A 17,746-nucleotide genomic window follows, 5' to 3' on the forward strand; every position below is an offset into this window, starting at 1 on the left:
CTTTGTTCTCTGATCATTCTGTACATGGCCTCCTCTTAGGCCTCCTAAATACATAGGCTCCTCTTATTCCTTTATTCCTCCATTTTGCTTGTGAGGGAACCGCTTTTACTGGCTCCACTAGCGGCAGTGATGGTGCAGAGATTTCTTCCTTATTTTATTACAACCAACCTCCTGCATCCCCAGTCTGCTTTGAATGAATGTCCAGTATAAATTCCCAGTAAATTTTTTTTTTCACCCACTTTTTTTTTTCACCCACTTTGATGAGAAGCTACCTATCTGCTTTCTTGTTTACATGCCATGGAGCAGGCAGAAAGGTGACCTCCTCTATTCCACCACTTTGATACTCGTTGGTCACTTTGACATTAGGATTGGTCTTTAACAGAAAGCTTGGATTGGAAATATTATTGAAAAATAAATTTGTCCCCCATCTCATCTGACATCAGCAACCATATCCTGTGTTAAAGAGGATGAAGCAATTTGAATGCTTTAACTTTGGCTTGACAGATTGAGTAATAGCAACGATGAGTTACCTAACCCTAGTTAAAAAGAAATATTAACAAAATTATAAGTAAAAAGTAAAAAGAGGACAAAAAACAAGAATTTTTCCAAATTAAGTACTAATTAAATGAATGATTTTCTGAAAAAGCAAAAACTGAAATTTGAATTAAGTACAATTAAAAATATAGTTAGAACAATATGTGAAGATGTAAAATATTATAAAACAATCATTTCTAGTATATGACTATATTGAGATGACTTAGTAATTCATTGAATATCAAAAAAGTATGATATTCATTCTATGTAATATGTTAGGTGGTAAATAATAAAAGATAAAATGATCCAAATTGACTTTCGAAACTTGAAATCCCTGACACAGAGTAACACAAACTCTACATCAATATCGTTTAAAAATATGTGTATATAAATCATAAACACAATTTTAGCGCTTCAAATTTTGCTGTACATTGAAAAACATCACCTAGCAAGATAAACTAGGATTTATTCCAGGAAATTCCAGATAACTTAAGCTTAGGAAATCTATTAAAATAATTTGTCACTTCAAATTTTTAAGGGAGAAAAACTGATTTTCATCTCAACAGAGTCCAAGAAAGTTATTTCCTGAAAATGTCTTAAGAAAACTCACAAAGAAAAATACTTATATAACATTATAAACAATATCTGCTTTGGCTAACAATTCATGTCCTACTTAAATGGTGAAAAATTTAGAAAACTGCCTTTAAAAATCATGAACAAGACGAGGATGGCTTTTGTTTGTCATTTATAAAGGAAAAGACAGCCTAGATGCCTGTCTTCTGATCTCTTCCAATCATGGGTTGCTGATATACTTGGCTGCTGCCTATCCTTTGTTTCCACACATGAAATACCATAGTCACCCTGACACATTTTCTGGTATGCTGTTGCTTCAACTATGCTAGCACAGTGGGAACACGTGTGGATCGCTGCCTCTATTAATAGGAAAAGCATCAAGCAGGCAGGATTCAACATTATTAAACCACCTACAGTAGATAAAGAAGAGAGGATAGATACACAGTGGGCAAGGAAAGAAAAGGAACTAAAATATTAGTGACCCCTCCCTACTCATTTCTATTAGTTTAACCTATGAGTTAGTTGGAGTACTCTCAGTTCTACTATGGGAAGAAGTTAACCATGAAATCTTAGATACTTAAAATGACAAGTTTATTTCTCTCTGATGCTACATGGTCTGTGAGGACTAATGTGGAGTACTACTTCTCCTAGTTTCATAAGGAGTTGACTGATGGTGGCAGCATCATCTTTACCTACATCATCTGGTACCCATAATCTCTTCAGATTTCTTGGCCAGAGAAGACAAAGGCTGGAGAATCATTATCAGTTTTCCATTGTCTCAGTCAAGAAGTAATGTGTGACAGCTTCAATCATATTTCATTAAATGGAAACTGTCATAGGATCATTTAGAATAGCAAGTGGATATTTGTTGAGAACAGATGTCTATCACAGATCAAAACTGGCCTTCCTCATTGGTCCTCAAACTCTAGCCAGTATATGAATGAGATCACACTGACCAGGATGGAAAAAAAAATCAGAAAAAAATGAAGTGATTATTACTTCAATGATTTCTTGTTTTTAAAATCTGTGACCTCCTAAGTGTTACCAATGAATTGATTTGAAATGTTCATATCAGATAAACTCAATAATTATGTGGGCTGTTTTGGTTATTTTTGTTGTTGTTGCTGCTGTGATGAAAGGACCTAAGCAGAGGAGGAAAGATTTATTTAGGGACTCTCTGTTTCGAGGTCTCAATCCATAGAAAGCAGGCTCCATTCTTCAGGATCAAGGTGAGGCAGGATATCATGGCAGGCAGAGGGAAGCAGCTTGCATAATGATCAGCAAGGAGAGAGAGAGAGAGAGAGAGAGAGAGAGAGAGAGAGAGACAGAGAGACAGAGAGACAGAGAGAGACAGAGAGAAACTCCATTCTCCCGATATGAAACATATACCCCAAAGTCATACCACCAATAACCCACCTCCTCCAGGAATATCCCACCTGCCTGCAGTTACCACTCAGTTAATCCTATCAGAAATTCATTCGATGATTAGTTTAAGGCTTTCAGAACCTAATCATTTCCCCTCTGAACCCTTTCCCTTTGTCTTGCACCTGAGCTTTTGGGGGACACCACATCTAAATCATAACACACATTATAACCAATATTTTCTGCTTGTAGATAAGCCATATAAGATGTCAACATAACCTGGAATGATCTCAGACCTAGAAAGAAGAACACAGTGTAATGATTTTAATTTAAAGTACTAGTAACAGTCTTACAACAACCCTTACTATTCACATTCATTTTCTATAGTTGCATAAAAATCATCACAAATAGTATCTTAATACAAATTTATTATTTTACTTTCCATGGGTTAATAATACAAGTGTGGCTTAACTTGGTCTTCTGATCAGGGTCTCTCCAAGATCACATCAGGTTCTCAATTAGAAACTTCTTTCAGCAACCAACAATCATGCTCTGGGCCTTGCCCAAAGGCCTCTCCTCTCACCAAAAGGCAATTCACTTACTCTTTCAATCTATTCTATTTTAAGGGCCTCCCCTGATTATGCCTGGACCCCTGAGGATAATCTCTCTTTTGGTTATTGTTAATTAATTACGAGTCTTAAACACTGGAGTGATATCACATTCACTGGTTCTTGCCTCACTCCAGGGAAGGTGACTATACAGAGAGTGCCCATGAAGGGTGGGAATCTTTGGTGTCAGATTGGAGTTCTCATCAGTATACTGTTAATGTTTATTGAGTCCATATTTTGTGTCAGGCATTATGATAAGCATTTTACATGTTCTATTTTATCATTTTTTTTTTTGCAAAACTGTATAAAGTAGGTGTTAATATTTTTATTTCTATAGATGAAAAATTGAATATTCCAAAGAAGCTTTCTCAATGTATCAAAAGCTGCAATCACGGAGCTAGAATTTGAACTTAGGTTTGAAAGCCCCAAAGTTAAATGGCTTCACCTCTACACTACATAGTTTTTCCTTTTGTTGTCATCTACTTAATAAAATAACTGTTGGGTATACCATGACTACTGCCCTGGACATTGCTCACCTTGGTGTTTGGTGCTTTGTTTTCTCTTCGTGTATCATTTATGACCACATCTTCTTCTAATGACATATTACTTGAGATTTTTAAGGCCATGTGCTGCTGGCCTTAAAGTCACGCTGTTTCCTTGATAGAGTTTTTGTCACCGCTGTTCTGGACCATCAATTTTTAATGTCATTAGGTAACTTCCTGAAAGCCCATATATTTCATCATGTCCCAGGCATCCCCTGTAGAGTTTGGTGAGGACATGAAGAAAAATTTGGGGACTGGAGAATCTCTTAAACATTTCCAATTTCTTTTTACATGAGAGAGATATACAGGCATAATCCTCTGAGTGAGAACTGTGTCTTCTTAAATAGTTATTTTTAATTCAAGGATATGGAAATACTAGTTTTACAATTTATCTTCTTTGGGAATGTGTTAGAGTTTACTTGTGGTAACCTGGGAAGAAATGGTTCAAAAAGCTTGGAGTCATGTGGAATTTTTATCTTGAAGCCTTCTTTTTTTCTCCGTATTGATTTGCCTGCTCCCGGATATAATCAATCATTACTTCTCTGATGTGGTATTCAGAGTGATGAGTCTCAGGGAGAAGGGGAGCATCTGCTTCAACCCAGGGTACATTTTTCAAAGTGCAGAATCCTTTCTTCGTTAGACATCCTAAGAAGAATTTTCCTCTGTTTATGTTTCATTTGGTACCCTTGAATCAGTGCTGTTGTGAGTTACAGTACTAACTCGATAGTATCTTTTCAGTGTATTGATGTTGAAAAAATGACAATAATTAGTCTGAAAATTATGATCTGTTTTGGAATCTGTGACTCAACTTTTGAGTGGAGAATGCTCTTGCATAGATTAATGGCTCATAATGCTGTTACTTTTATTTTGGGACCGGTTATGCTTTTGAAAGTCTGTGAGTGTGCCGCTAAGATATTCTTAAGTAAAAAGTAACTTGGACTTTGGAAAACAGAAGGCTGGTAAAAAAGTCTTAGAGCTGAAAATGTCCAATTTTGGAGGCTCTGGAGGAGCATCTTAGCTATAGCAGCTGAGAGAAAAATATAGACTCCTAGATTCTCCAAGTAACAGAATATAAATGACATGAGGAGAATGATTGCTTCTGAACACTTAGCTATTTTAAAAATACATGTGAAGGTCAGGCATGGTGGTATACACCTATAATCCCAGCAGCTAGAGAGGATGCTGCAGGAGGATTGCAAGTTCAAAGCCAGCCTCAACAACTTAGCTGAGCCCTAAGCAACTTAGGGAGACCCTGTATCAGAATAAAAAAAAATAATAAAAGGTTTGGAATGTGGCTCAGTGGTTCAGTGCACTGGGGTTCAATCTCTGGTACTAAAAATAAGCAAACCAAACAAACAAATATCACAAAATAAAACCATTAAATGGAGTGGTTTAGATGATTTGAACATTAGATGGAGTTTGAAGCTTTTAATTATACAGTATGGAGTAAATCTTGGATGTTATATTATTTGATTTGAGTTATTACATTGGTGCAGGACAAGATGGAGAGAAAACACTTACTCTCTTTGGAGCCAGACTCCATGGGTTCCCACTTCCTCATTTACTGGATGAGAAAACTGAAGCAAGTTCCTTAACCTCTGTGTTTTCTAATCTACAAAATGTGAGTAATAGTAGCATCTACTTAATAGGGTTATATAAGGTTCAAATGGATTAATGTCAGTCAAAGTACTCACATAGTGCCTGACGTAGTAATTAATCAATGTTAGCTATAAACACAGCCACTGGAGGAGTAAGACAAGAAAGCCAGTCATATTTAGTGAATTAGGAATAGTGCAGGGGTGAATGATAGTCTTAGTGTATAAGGTAAGGTGAAGTCACTGGAAATACTTCACTGAGTACTGAGCAATGTCAAATCAAACAACATTTATAAAAGACTTTAGGCTAGAAGAAAAAAAAAATGGAAATGATTTTCACTTAGGAGAAGTTTTCATGAATAATCCTTGAGAAACAAAAATAAAATAATATAAGCTCACAATTAGGCTAATATGAGGGGGAAAAACATGATTAGAAGTGGGAATCACAAGTTCTAATATCTAAGAGGGGTGTAGTGTTTCTATTCTCTTCACCACTTCAGAGCCCAGAAAGACTGGGAGAGGAACTAAGATAGGAATCAATGCAAAATGCAGCGCTCAGTCACATCAAGTTCGGTCACTGGCTGGGCTTAATTATCTATGAGTGACATATATAGAATACAAGTACAACTGAATGTACGCCAGATATTTTATGAAACAAGCTGAGAAAGAAATAAACAAATTAATGTTTCAAGCCTGAGAATGAATTAAATGGGTTCATTTGATCATTCTCTTAGATCTTTCTTAGGCCATATCTTAAATCTTTGCACAACTCTCTTTAATTTCTTTCACTAGAATTTGTGGCATGTGGCAGGATGAGTCTAGAGAGTCTGAGAACTTATGTAGGAGCTTGGGTGCTTTCACAGGGAAGAGTAGCAAGTGTCACACTTATCTGACTTTCCCCTAAATTTTGTGTATAAAGCATGGATGCGTGTACCTGGTATAATTTTCTACATCAGAAGAGACTTGATAGAGAATGGAATCTGAAACACCAGGTCAAAATAAAGGGTATGTGTGTATTTGGATCATAACATATATACTAAAAATGCAGGGGTAGTTAATGATCTGTGGTTTTAGTCTTTTAGATCCAGGTGTCTTCATTTTGTATCACAAATACTATTGCCTCTATTAACATCATTCTAAAATTTCTCCCCAATGCAATAAGTATAGAGATAATATAGATTGCCTCTTCATACCCCATTCCAAGTATCTTCTTTTTTGTTGTTGTTTTAATTGGTTATACATGACATTAGAATGTATTTTGACACATACATAAATGGAGTGTAATTTCTCATTCTTCTGGTTATACATGATATAAAATCATACCAGTTGTGTAGTCATAAATGTGCATAGGGTAATAATGTCTGTTTCATTCTAAAATCCTTCCTACCCCCAAACCCTTCCTTTCCCTTCACTCCCCTCTACCTAATCTAAAAGTAACTCTATTCTTCCTTAGCTCCTGAATTAGCATCCACATATCAGAGGAAAACATTTGGCTTTTGGTTTTTTGGGATTGGCTTATTTTGCTTAGCATGATATTCTCCAGCTCTATCCATTTACAGGCAAACGTTATAATCTCATTCTTCTTTAAGGCTAAGTAATATTCCTTTGGGTATATATACCACATTTTCTTTATCTATTCTTCTGATCTTTTGATACAGATGTTGGAAAGCCAAATGCCCTTTGCAGAGTAACTCAGTGTCTTGAAGATAAAAGTCCTTAGGAGGGCTTCCTTTCAGAATGAATAGCGAAATTTCATCAGGAGAAATATTTTCATCCCAACCCCTCTTCAGGCTTTCCCCTTCTGGAAACACAGACATAATTCCTGAAGTGGGAGTAGCCATCTTGAAATTGACACAGTCAATGCAACTGGGTTAGGCAGATTTTCATAGTGGTGACAAAATACTTGAAAAAAAAAATCTACAGGAGGAAACATTTTTTTGGCTCATAGCATTAGCAATTGCAGCCTTTGGTCAGCTGACTCCATTCATTCCAGGGCTATAGCAAGGCAGTGTATCATGGTTGCTCACCCCATGGCAGCCAGGGAGCAGAGGAAGAGAGAGGGAGAAAGGGGCTGGAAACAAAATATATAATTTTACGGCACATACCCAGTGTCCTCCTGCTTCCAACTAGGCCCCACCTCCTAATTTTCACCAACTTCTAATAATGCCATCAAATTATAGATCCATCAATGGGTGAACTCATTCATGAGACTGATCTCATGATTCAGTCACTTCACAAGAGCCCCACCTCTGAGCTCTGCTGCATTGGGGACCATACCTTCCACACATGAACTTCCGGGGGACATTGCTGATCCAAATCATGATAACTTAACAAATATAAAACAACCCAGAAGGATAACACACCAACTTCCAGCCAGAACCATGGTCCTCCCAATCTCTTTAGGTAACATTTTAATGAATTATAACAGATACAGAGAGGTGTACCTAATATATGGTCACATCCATGGCTCATATTCATGTATAACTGAATAAGAATAGTCAGTGGTCAGCAATCAGAAAGGATAGACCCCAACTGAAATCTTATTCAAATGCAAAGGCCCACACCAGGAAGCCATAGTGACCTCAGGAGGAAGAGATAAAGCTGGACAGGTAGGGAGATGGGCCCCTGGGTAAATTCCTGGACAACAAAGCACAAAACATCACCTGCGAATATTTGCTAAGAAACTTATAAAAAGGCTATTCTTAAATTAGGACCTATGTGACTGGGGTCCATATCTCTCCAAAGAAAGAAAAATGACTGATTGATATTTGATTGGACTATAAGCTGTAATGAATACCTGGTGGATGCTGAATGCCTTACCCAGGATTGAGCTAAGGGCTGACTTTCTTAAACCTAAAGATTTATATAAAACCCTAGACAATTGCCACTCCTTGGTATCCCTTTCTTGGGACCCCCCCACCCCCTCTTTGGGAAGTCTGCTTTCTATTACTCTAAGAAATCCTGTTACTTTGCCTCACCCTTGTTTCTATGGGTTTTATTCTTAAAATTCATGAAACAAAGTATCCAACCCCACACTCTGTGCTTTAGTAGCCTTGGTGCCATTTTCAATGTCACCATAGATAGATTTAGCTTCATGCTCTTCCCAGAACTGTATAAGCCCCATAAGCTTATATAGTTTCTTATAAATGGGTTTTTCTGCTGTCTGACCTTCTCCTGCCTGGTAAGAGTTGTCTCTCTTCTTGCTTAAATAAATACTGTTTCTTAAGATTAGTCTTCCCTTCTGTTATTGTCCACAGATTTTGTTCTTCAGATTTTGTGAGACAAGGGCCCAGAAGGAAATTGGCAAAGTGGGGAATCTAGTCATATCTCAAAACTCCAGTTTCATAACCACCACCAGAATCAAGAAGAGAGCACAGTTAGCATAAAGAAGCTTGCCCATGCCTGTCATCACCCACTCCTCAAAGGCAATCACCATCCTGGCTTATATAGCATTGGATAGTTTTGCTTATTTTATAACTTTTTATGAGGAAAATCACATTGTAACCCTCTTTTCATCTGGCTGCTTTCACTTAATATACTGTAACTATGGTTCATTTTTCCCCATTGTTATATGGCATTCCAGTATAAGAATATCTCACAATTTACTTATTCTACTCTTTATATACAATCTCAACCTTCGATTTATTTTTTACAATCACAAATAGAGCTGCTACGGACATCCTTAGGTGAACTTATGCACCTCTTTGTGTTGAGAGTATTCCTTAAAAAAGTCTCACTCAGAATATATATTCCAGATGGATTCAAGAGTTAAAAGTTAAAATTAAACTATACAAATGTAGGAGAAATTGCTGAGTTGAGGGACTTTTGAAGTTAAACATTCTTGTGTGGAAGTCTTTTCTCTTCCGCTCTTGGTAACACAGAGGAAGTCTATGCTGTGTTGCCTTGGCAACCTTGCAAGTGTTCACGTAGACCACTGGGGTAAAGACTTGAACCAGTGTGAACTTGAATCTTGGCATCATACCATGTGATTCTTCCAGGGTGGGAGAGAATGAGAGGCTTGTTAGGAACTTTTGTGAGGCCATCTTCCAATTGCCTGTCTCCTGGGAGGCTGTGAAGAGACAGTTTCTCACCACTTCCCATCTCAAGTTTGATGAAGTATGACCTTTCCTCTCTCTCCCTCAGGGTGTTGATACAGACACACCCACTTAACTTTCTAAAGCTGCCTCCTTATCCATGTGCTATTGTTGACTCACACTGTAGTCACCCTTTCCTTTTTTGTTTTCTTATCATACTTTTTGCAGAGCCAGGGAGTTAGCACCTTTGGCTATGTTTCCCTTCACCATCAATGCAAACAATAACAAACTCCAAATCTAACAATGATTCATCCTATCTTTACTGACTGAGCCAACCAAGTCTTGGACTTGGCCCTTGCTTTGGCCTCATTTGGTATTTTGTGCAAGTCTGAACATGGCATTTTCTAATCCCACAGGCTGCCTTAGATGCCCACCACCTTGAGCCGACATAATATCCTAGGGACACCGGACTTTTAACAATTAACATATAACCCATCTACACCTGCACTGTTCAATGTAATAGCCATTCACCTGATGTGGCTATTGAGCACTTGAGATGTTGCTAATGTGAATTAGGATAGTACTGCCTGCAAAATATATGATGGATTTCAAATTTTTAGGATAATAAAAGTATAAAATATTTTATGAATTCTTTAAAAATATCAATTTTTGTTTAAATTTGGATCTATTGGGTTAAATAAGATATATTACTAAAATGAGTTTCACCTGTTTCTCTAGTTTTTATTGAGGAATAAAAATTGTTTATAATTAAGGTATAAATTTAACAACTTGATATACAAATATATTGTGAAATAATCACCACTATCATGCTAATTAATGTATCAATAATGTCAGATAGTTACAAAGTGGTTTTTTTTTGTGTGTGTGTATGTGACGAGAACACTTAAGATCTACCCACTTTGTAAATTTGAAGGACACAAAAAAATATCGTTAATATGCTCATATTTTGCACATTACATTTCCAGAACTTATTCATCTTGTATAAATGAAAGCTCTTACCCATTACTCATTTATCACAATTTCCCCAGTTCTTCCACGGCCCAGGTTCTGGTAACCAACATTCTACTTTCTGCTTCTATGAGTTTTTTTTTTTTTTTTTTTTTAAACAAAAAGTTACAAATGAGATCATCCAGTATTTGTCTTTCTGCATCTGGTTTATTTCACTTAGCATAATATCCTCCAAGTTCGTTCATGTTGCAAATGGTGGAATTTCATTCTTTTGTAAGGCTGAATAGCATCCATATGTCTCACATTTTTATCTATCCATTCATCTATCAATGTACAATTAGGTTATTTTCATATTCTTGCTACCATGAATAATGTAAAATGAATATGGGGGTACAGAACTTATCAATGTCCTAGATTCTTTTTGCTATGTACCCAGTAGTAAGATTATTGTATAATGAGAGTTTTATTTTTAATTTTATTAGAATCCACCCTAGTGTTTTCCATAATAGCTATACCAATTTCCATTTCCACCTCGATGTAAAGTGTTTTCCTTCACTCCCCATAGGTACCTTCACTTAATTTTTATTTTCTGATAGCCATTGCACTAGGTGTGAGGTTTTTTCCTTTCTGGGTGGATTTGATTTGCATTTAACTGAAGAGTAGTAATGTTGAACCCCTTTTCACATACCAGTTTGCTATTTGTGTGTCAAAAAAAGGTCATCTCAAAACAGAAAAAAAACATTTAACAATGTTCAACATCAATTCAATTAATTCTGAATAAAACATCCAGAACTCATTTAATCTTATGAAACTGAAACTCAATACATATTAAGCAAAAACTCCAGATGACCCTTTTCCCTGGCAACCACCATTTTATTTTCTGTCTCTATGATTTTTGAGGTTTAGGACAGAGATAGAGACACCCACTTCTTAACTCCCCCCCACACATGAGTGATCCCATGTTTCAAGGCATAGATAACACTTCATTATAAACATAAATTTCCCACCACATCACTGAGTGGCTAACATGCTATACATTAGGTTTTGACTTATTTGAAACTGCTATATTCCATTTTTTCTTCAATGTTGATAATAGATTTTAGTCATATTAATAATGTTCTATAGAGAAGCCACACAGTTGAACAAAGCCTCTGCTCTTAATAAAGCACACGACTGGCTTCAGTTCTCAGAATATTCTGTTGTTGTTTAGTTTCCCTCAGTGAAATAGAAGTCTAGAAGATTTTATGGAAGAGGTTCAGAACAGACAGTGAGCCAAAGGAAAAACAAAAGAAGGAAGTCTAGGAAAAAAAATATATCAATTGCTTATTGCATACTACTCAACCTCCAACAATCAATGCATATTTAAAGTAATAAACTAATTTTTAATATTATTTTTTAATTTGATTCAAACAGGTGTTCAAGATAATTTGCATCAACCTATTTTAAAAGATTTTTCATCTAATATTTATATGCTAAAATCATAGTAAATTTATTAATATGAAATTTATTAATATCTAATTTTGTAATAGGGTTCTGTAGAGAATCAAAGGCAATATGTATGTATGTGTACATATGTCTATATATGTATGTTTTTGTATATATGTGTGCATATATAATACATATTATATGTATTATTATATATTATAATCGTTATTATATATGTATACATAAGTGTGTGTGTGCATGTGTGCGTGTGTGTGTGTGTGTGTGTATATATATATATATATAGAGAGAGAGAGAGAGAGAGAGAGAGAGAGAGAGGGGATTTACGCTGAGGAATTGGCTCAATATGTAATGGAGACTTAGAAGTACCACAATACAACTCTCTGCAAGCTGGAGACCCGGTAAAGCCAGTGGCACAGTTCAGTATGACATCATAGGTATGAGAATTAGTGGGGTCAATGGTGTAAGTCAGTCCAGGAGCAAGAGAAAACCAGTGTTTGAGATCAGGCAGACAGTCAGAAGGGTTAAATTCTCCCTCCCTATGCCCTTTGTTTGATTCAGACCCTCAACAGATTAGATAAGGCCCTCCCACTTTGGAGGACATGATCTGCTTTAATAAGATATCAATTCAATTACAGATCTCATCTGGCAATGACCTCAGACACATCTATAAATGATGTGCAAATATCTGGATACTCCATGGTCTAGTCAAATCAACACATACAATCAATCATCAAAATTTTGTACTAGAAAGGCCTTTGTGTGTACCTATACACACTATGCCTTTTATTTAATTTTTACACGCCTAATTTGGCAAGTCTTTATTCCTACTAATCACAAATAGTGATGTGTAGCTATTTACAACAAAATTCAGCTTGTGTTTAATTTGGATAAAATTAATACATGATGCTTTTAATGATAATTCCAGTTGATACTCTTTCTTGAAAAATGACTAGAATAACCCCACGTCTAATAATGTAACAGAAGCGTACATGGAAACCAATGATTCTACATAGTACCAAGAACACGGATATATGTACTCTGTCTTTATGCCCTCCTTTTTACAATTTTTTGGCATTTATAGTTTAGAATATGCTTTCACATATGTATTTTGCTTGATTAGTCTTCAATTTCATATTATTCTTCTCAGGAATCAGAGATTCAGAAAAATTAAGAAACTTCATCGACATCACTCACTTTAAGATTATGGCAAGGAACTGGTTGAATTCTGGACACCCAAAAACATATTTTACATATGACTTGTTAGGGATGTATCTGTTCAATATGTATTTTATAAAATATCTTAGCATTTAGAAGAATAGCTAAAGTGTCCTATATTTCCTTGGAACAAGTCAACCAATCCTTAATGACAATAGACTGTACCCTGGCATAAAGAAACTTTATTGTTAAAACTAAGATAATTGACACTTCAATTTTCTCAAATCCATAAGCTTACACAAAGTAATATTATTAAGTCTTAGGGAAGATTATAGAGTCTACTTGCAGTATCATCCTGAATTGGCATAGGACTAACAATATTTTAAGACTGCTTGCTAAATATCTCCAGATTATCAGCACATATATGCTAGATTCTGTTAGAACATAGATATCCTAAATCACTATTCTCGTAAGCAGTAATTTCCATCCTTACTTCACCAAGATCCCTTTCATAATTAATTCCTCCGCTAATGATTCAAATCTTTTCTCTTCCAAGCAAAACATTTTTGTAACAGTTTACTATGGCTTTCAATTGGGGAAAAATGGACTTTTCATTAACAATATTTTTTCATATATATATATATATATATATATATATATATATATATATATATTCAAATATATATAATAAGTATATATTTGAAATATATAATAAATATATAAATATATAAATAATAAATATATATAATAAGTATATATATATATATATATATATATATATATATATATATTCAAATATATAAGTTAGGGACTGCTGTGACAACTACTTGGGTGTTTATGTTCCAAGAATTCTGGGCTTTTTCTTTTTTATTATTTATTTATTCTTTCAAGATATACATGACAATAGAGTATATTTTGACATATTATTCCTACATAAAATAAGTCTAACTTATTCCAGTTATTATTCCCATTATTCCCATTATATGATGTGAAGTTACATTGTATGTGAATTCATACATCAGGATAGGAAAGATTTGTCTGAGTCATTCTACTATTTTTTCTATTCCCATCCCCTCTTCCCTTCATTCCCCTTTGTCAAGTTCAATGAACTTCTAATCTTTCCCTCCCTTGTTGTGGGTTAACATTCACATATCAGAGAGAAGATTCTGCCTTGTTTTTTTTTTTTAGGATTGGCTTATTTCACTGAGCATTATATTTTCCAGGTCCATCCATTTATCAGCAAATGCCATAATTTCATTCTTTCTTATTGCTGAGTAAAATTCCATTGTGTATATCTACCACATTTCTTTATCCATTCATTTGTTGTAGGGCACCTAGTTTGGTTCCATAGCTTGGCAATTGTGAACTGAGCTGATATATATATATATATATATATATATATATATATATATATATATATATATATATATATATATATATATATTGAAGTGGCTGAATCACTGTAGTATGCTGATTTTAAGTCTTCTGAGAGATGGCTTTATGGCCAGTCCCCATAGCCATACTCAGATTAGCCATCACCTCTGTAGTGAGATTAGAGTGTTATCTCTAAATCTTTTTCTGATTGAGAATACCCCTTACTCAAATAATCCTATATTGTCACCATTAGCTTGGGTGAATTCAGTTTAGGCTCCATAAAGGTCTTTTTTTTTTTTTTTTTTTTCAGTCCAGAGCTTGATCTGAGTAAAAGGACACTGAGCAAACAACACTGGGAGTTAGGGATGGAGTTCCTGGGCATGGAGTTGAGGAAAATCAAAGGAAGTTGATTAAATGAGAGAGATTAGGATGTAACAAGTATTAGGCTAAGGAGGCTGTGAGAAGCTTAAAAATGACCTGGAAATGCTGCCTGAGTTAGATTCCTGAGAGGTGATGGAAGGCAGTGACTCTATGATAACTGGTGTTGCTGTTGGTTGTGCCCCATGCTAGCATAGACCATATCTCCTTGCATTTCATTTTATTAACCTCCCACAAAAGCTACAAATGCAGCAGTCTCTAGAAAACATTATTTCTCCTCTTCTGCTTTTGTCTTTTCATATTTATTATTTGGTGTGATGTAGGTGGAATAAGAATTTCCTGATACCTTGGGCTCAAGTTTAGGAGTGTTAAGAGTTTCGGAAATTGTATTGAACTGAGTTTGTGGATGATTATTAGCACAAGTTAACTCCTTAAATTAAATGAATTATATGGATATTCAAATAGGATTCATTTTAGGTTGTGTTATGATATGAGCACTACTTTTGGCCTCAGGAATAAAAGAATAAAAATGTAATAACCTGTTTTCTAGCTTCGTAGTCAGGTATTTAACCCTTATGCTGTCTGAGCTTTAGTTTGGGCTCCATATGATCCTGGACTGGAGAATGCTCAAGAAGTTCTCCAATGGTGTCATCTTGATTTCAGGGAGTATTCTTGGTAATTCAATTGAGGGACCTTATAGAAGTTGAGCTCAAGGAACTGATTAGGAAAGGCAAAGATATGTTATTATGAGAACACATAAAGCTGACAAAAAGATTTACAATATAATTGTGCTTAAATCAAAAGTTTCACTTGGAAATATTAACTGAAATTGGCCTCATCTACAATTATCCAGATGCTGGAAAATTTGCTTCAAGTATGACACCTTTAATGAAGAAATAAAATAGTGTGCAAATTGTTTGCATATAAAGGTTCCATATATACATATATATGTATGTATTTACATATAAAACATTTTTTAACAGTGTTGAAGATTATGGTCTACCTCCTGTTTTAGATTGGTCAGAACATAGCTAGCAAGTCAGATGTAAGCCATAGTCTCTTGAGACATTGTTCTACTTAAAATTAAAACATAATTTATAGATTTAAATTGTTATTTTTTAACTTTACTCTTAAGACCATAATGAAAATTGACAACAAGTCACATAGAGTAAAGATTTTAAAAAGTTGTAAAAACATGCATTCAAAAGGTACAAAGAAAAATGTATATCTTAGTGAATCATTGTGAGTGTAAACAAGAGCATAGCAACCTCTCAGTTCAAGGAAGAGAATCCTGTCAGCACCTAAACCCCATGGGACCCCTTCCCAGTGACAGCTCTGCCTGTCTCTTGCAAGGGGATTTTAAGCCAGTTTCTAGGGATTGCACTTTGTTTTATTTTATGAATGTAACACCAAAACATGTACTCCTAAACAATAGGATTTAGTACGGTTTGCTTAAGAAGACAATGTACTTTTAGCCAGGAAAGATTTAGCATATGTAGAAGCCAGGGTTATTCCCACTCAGTATAGATTAAGCACAGTCAATACCATCCACTGACAGTATAAGACATAGGCGTGTTCCCAAGAAGCTTGGCCATTTCTCTATTAACGAGGAGTTACTCTATTTTAAAATAAGCGTTTTCTTCCATTTTTAAGTCATTTTCATCTTTAGTCCTCTGTTTCATCTCCCTGTCCCTTTAAAAACATCACATATGTCATAATAATAAAGCATTTTCTTTTTTTAAAGTCCTGGTCTATTTCTATACAATCATGGGTGTAGGGTGTTCCAACTATGACTTAGATTAAACGAATCACTGCCATTTGTCACACATAGAAGTGTGATTGGCAGAAGCAGCAAGTATCGATCAGTTCAATCTTGCTGATGTGTATAAAGACTGTTGAGCTGTTTGAAAGAAAGTTGTGGCTTGGACAGCTCTAAGAAACGTTCTTCTATCTCCTGTGTAGACCAGTCTATTGATCTCATAAACCTTATAGATGTACTTCAAATTGTTTTACTTGTACAAACCAATCTTAGAAGAGTTTAGCCCTTTAAAAAGCAGCTGCCAGGCATAGAGAGGCTAAGAGTTCAATGCCTCAGAGTATTTGGGGCTAGAAGAAAAAAATGAAGTTATTTTTCTTCAGATCAAAAAAGACTAAAGGGACAAAGAATCCAACACATTAATAAATGAGACATGACCCTTTCCACTGATCCCAGATATTAAAGTTGCTTTTCTAAAGTAAGAGTTTTATTTTTCAAGAGAGACAGGGTCATGTGAGAAAGAAAAGGAACAGAAAATGAAAGGTGATGTTACATCAGAGTAGTTATAATTAATAAGTGCTATTGGAAACATTGTGAGAAATGTCAGGAAGGCAAAAAACACAATTTTAAGTGGCTATTGTAACTAAAATGCTGTTTCAAAAGAAAATACTTTTAAATGTAAATTTTTATGTTTCTCTTATCAGATTAGTCACAATTAGACTAAACAGCAGATGCACACTGAATGATTTCAGGCACACTAGATTAATCTCTTAGTTTAATCATATAAAAAACTAAGCTTCTCTGTGGGTAATGTCTCGTATTTTGGGAATGTTATGCAACATCATGTTAAAAGAATTTTAATGGAAGACTTAAAATATATAAAAAAATAGAGTGATATAATTGCTTCATGTTTTCATTACCCAGTTTTAACAATGATCAACTTAGGACCAATGGTACCTTACCTGGACACCATGCCATTTCATTAGTAAATAACATTTTAGAATATATCTTTAAATACTGGGGTATTTATGGCCATTTTAATAATTGTCCCTGAGGTTTTATGTTTGGAAAATCACTTCTCTCATAATAATTACTTTTTATCCCCCTTCAAAGTGGTCTTCAAACATTCATATGGGTGAGAATTGCCAGAGAAGCAACTGAAGTAATATTTAAACACACATGCTCAAAATTTTTATATTGTTGATCTATGGAACACACTTTTAGAAATTAGAGCTATAGAAATTCTTACTAGAGTTTCAGAGGCATTCAGTGAAGTTAGGAAATTGTTTCACATGAAGACCAATTTTTAAGTTTTTCTCCATGTCCATAGTAAATATTTAGAACTCACCAATATAAGTTGTTTTGTTATCTCCCTTTATGCTCATTGTACATTTGTTTTTTGTTTAATAATTTTAAACTT

The sequence above is a fragment of the Marmota flaviventris genome, chromosome 8, assembly GCF_047511675.1.
Source record: "Marmota flaviventris isolate mMarFla1 chromosome 8, mMarFla1.hap1, whole genome shotgun sequence".
Classification (NCBI taxonomy): Eukaryota; Metazoa; Chordata; class Mammalia; order Rodentia; family Sciuridae; genus Marmota; species Marmota flaviventris.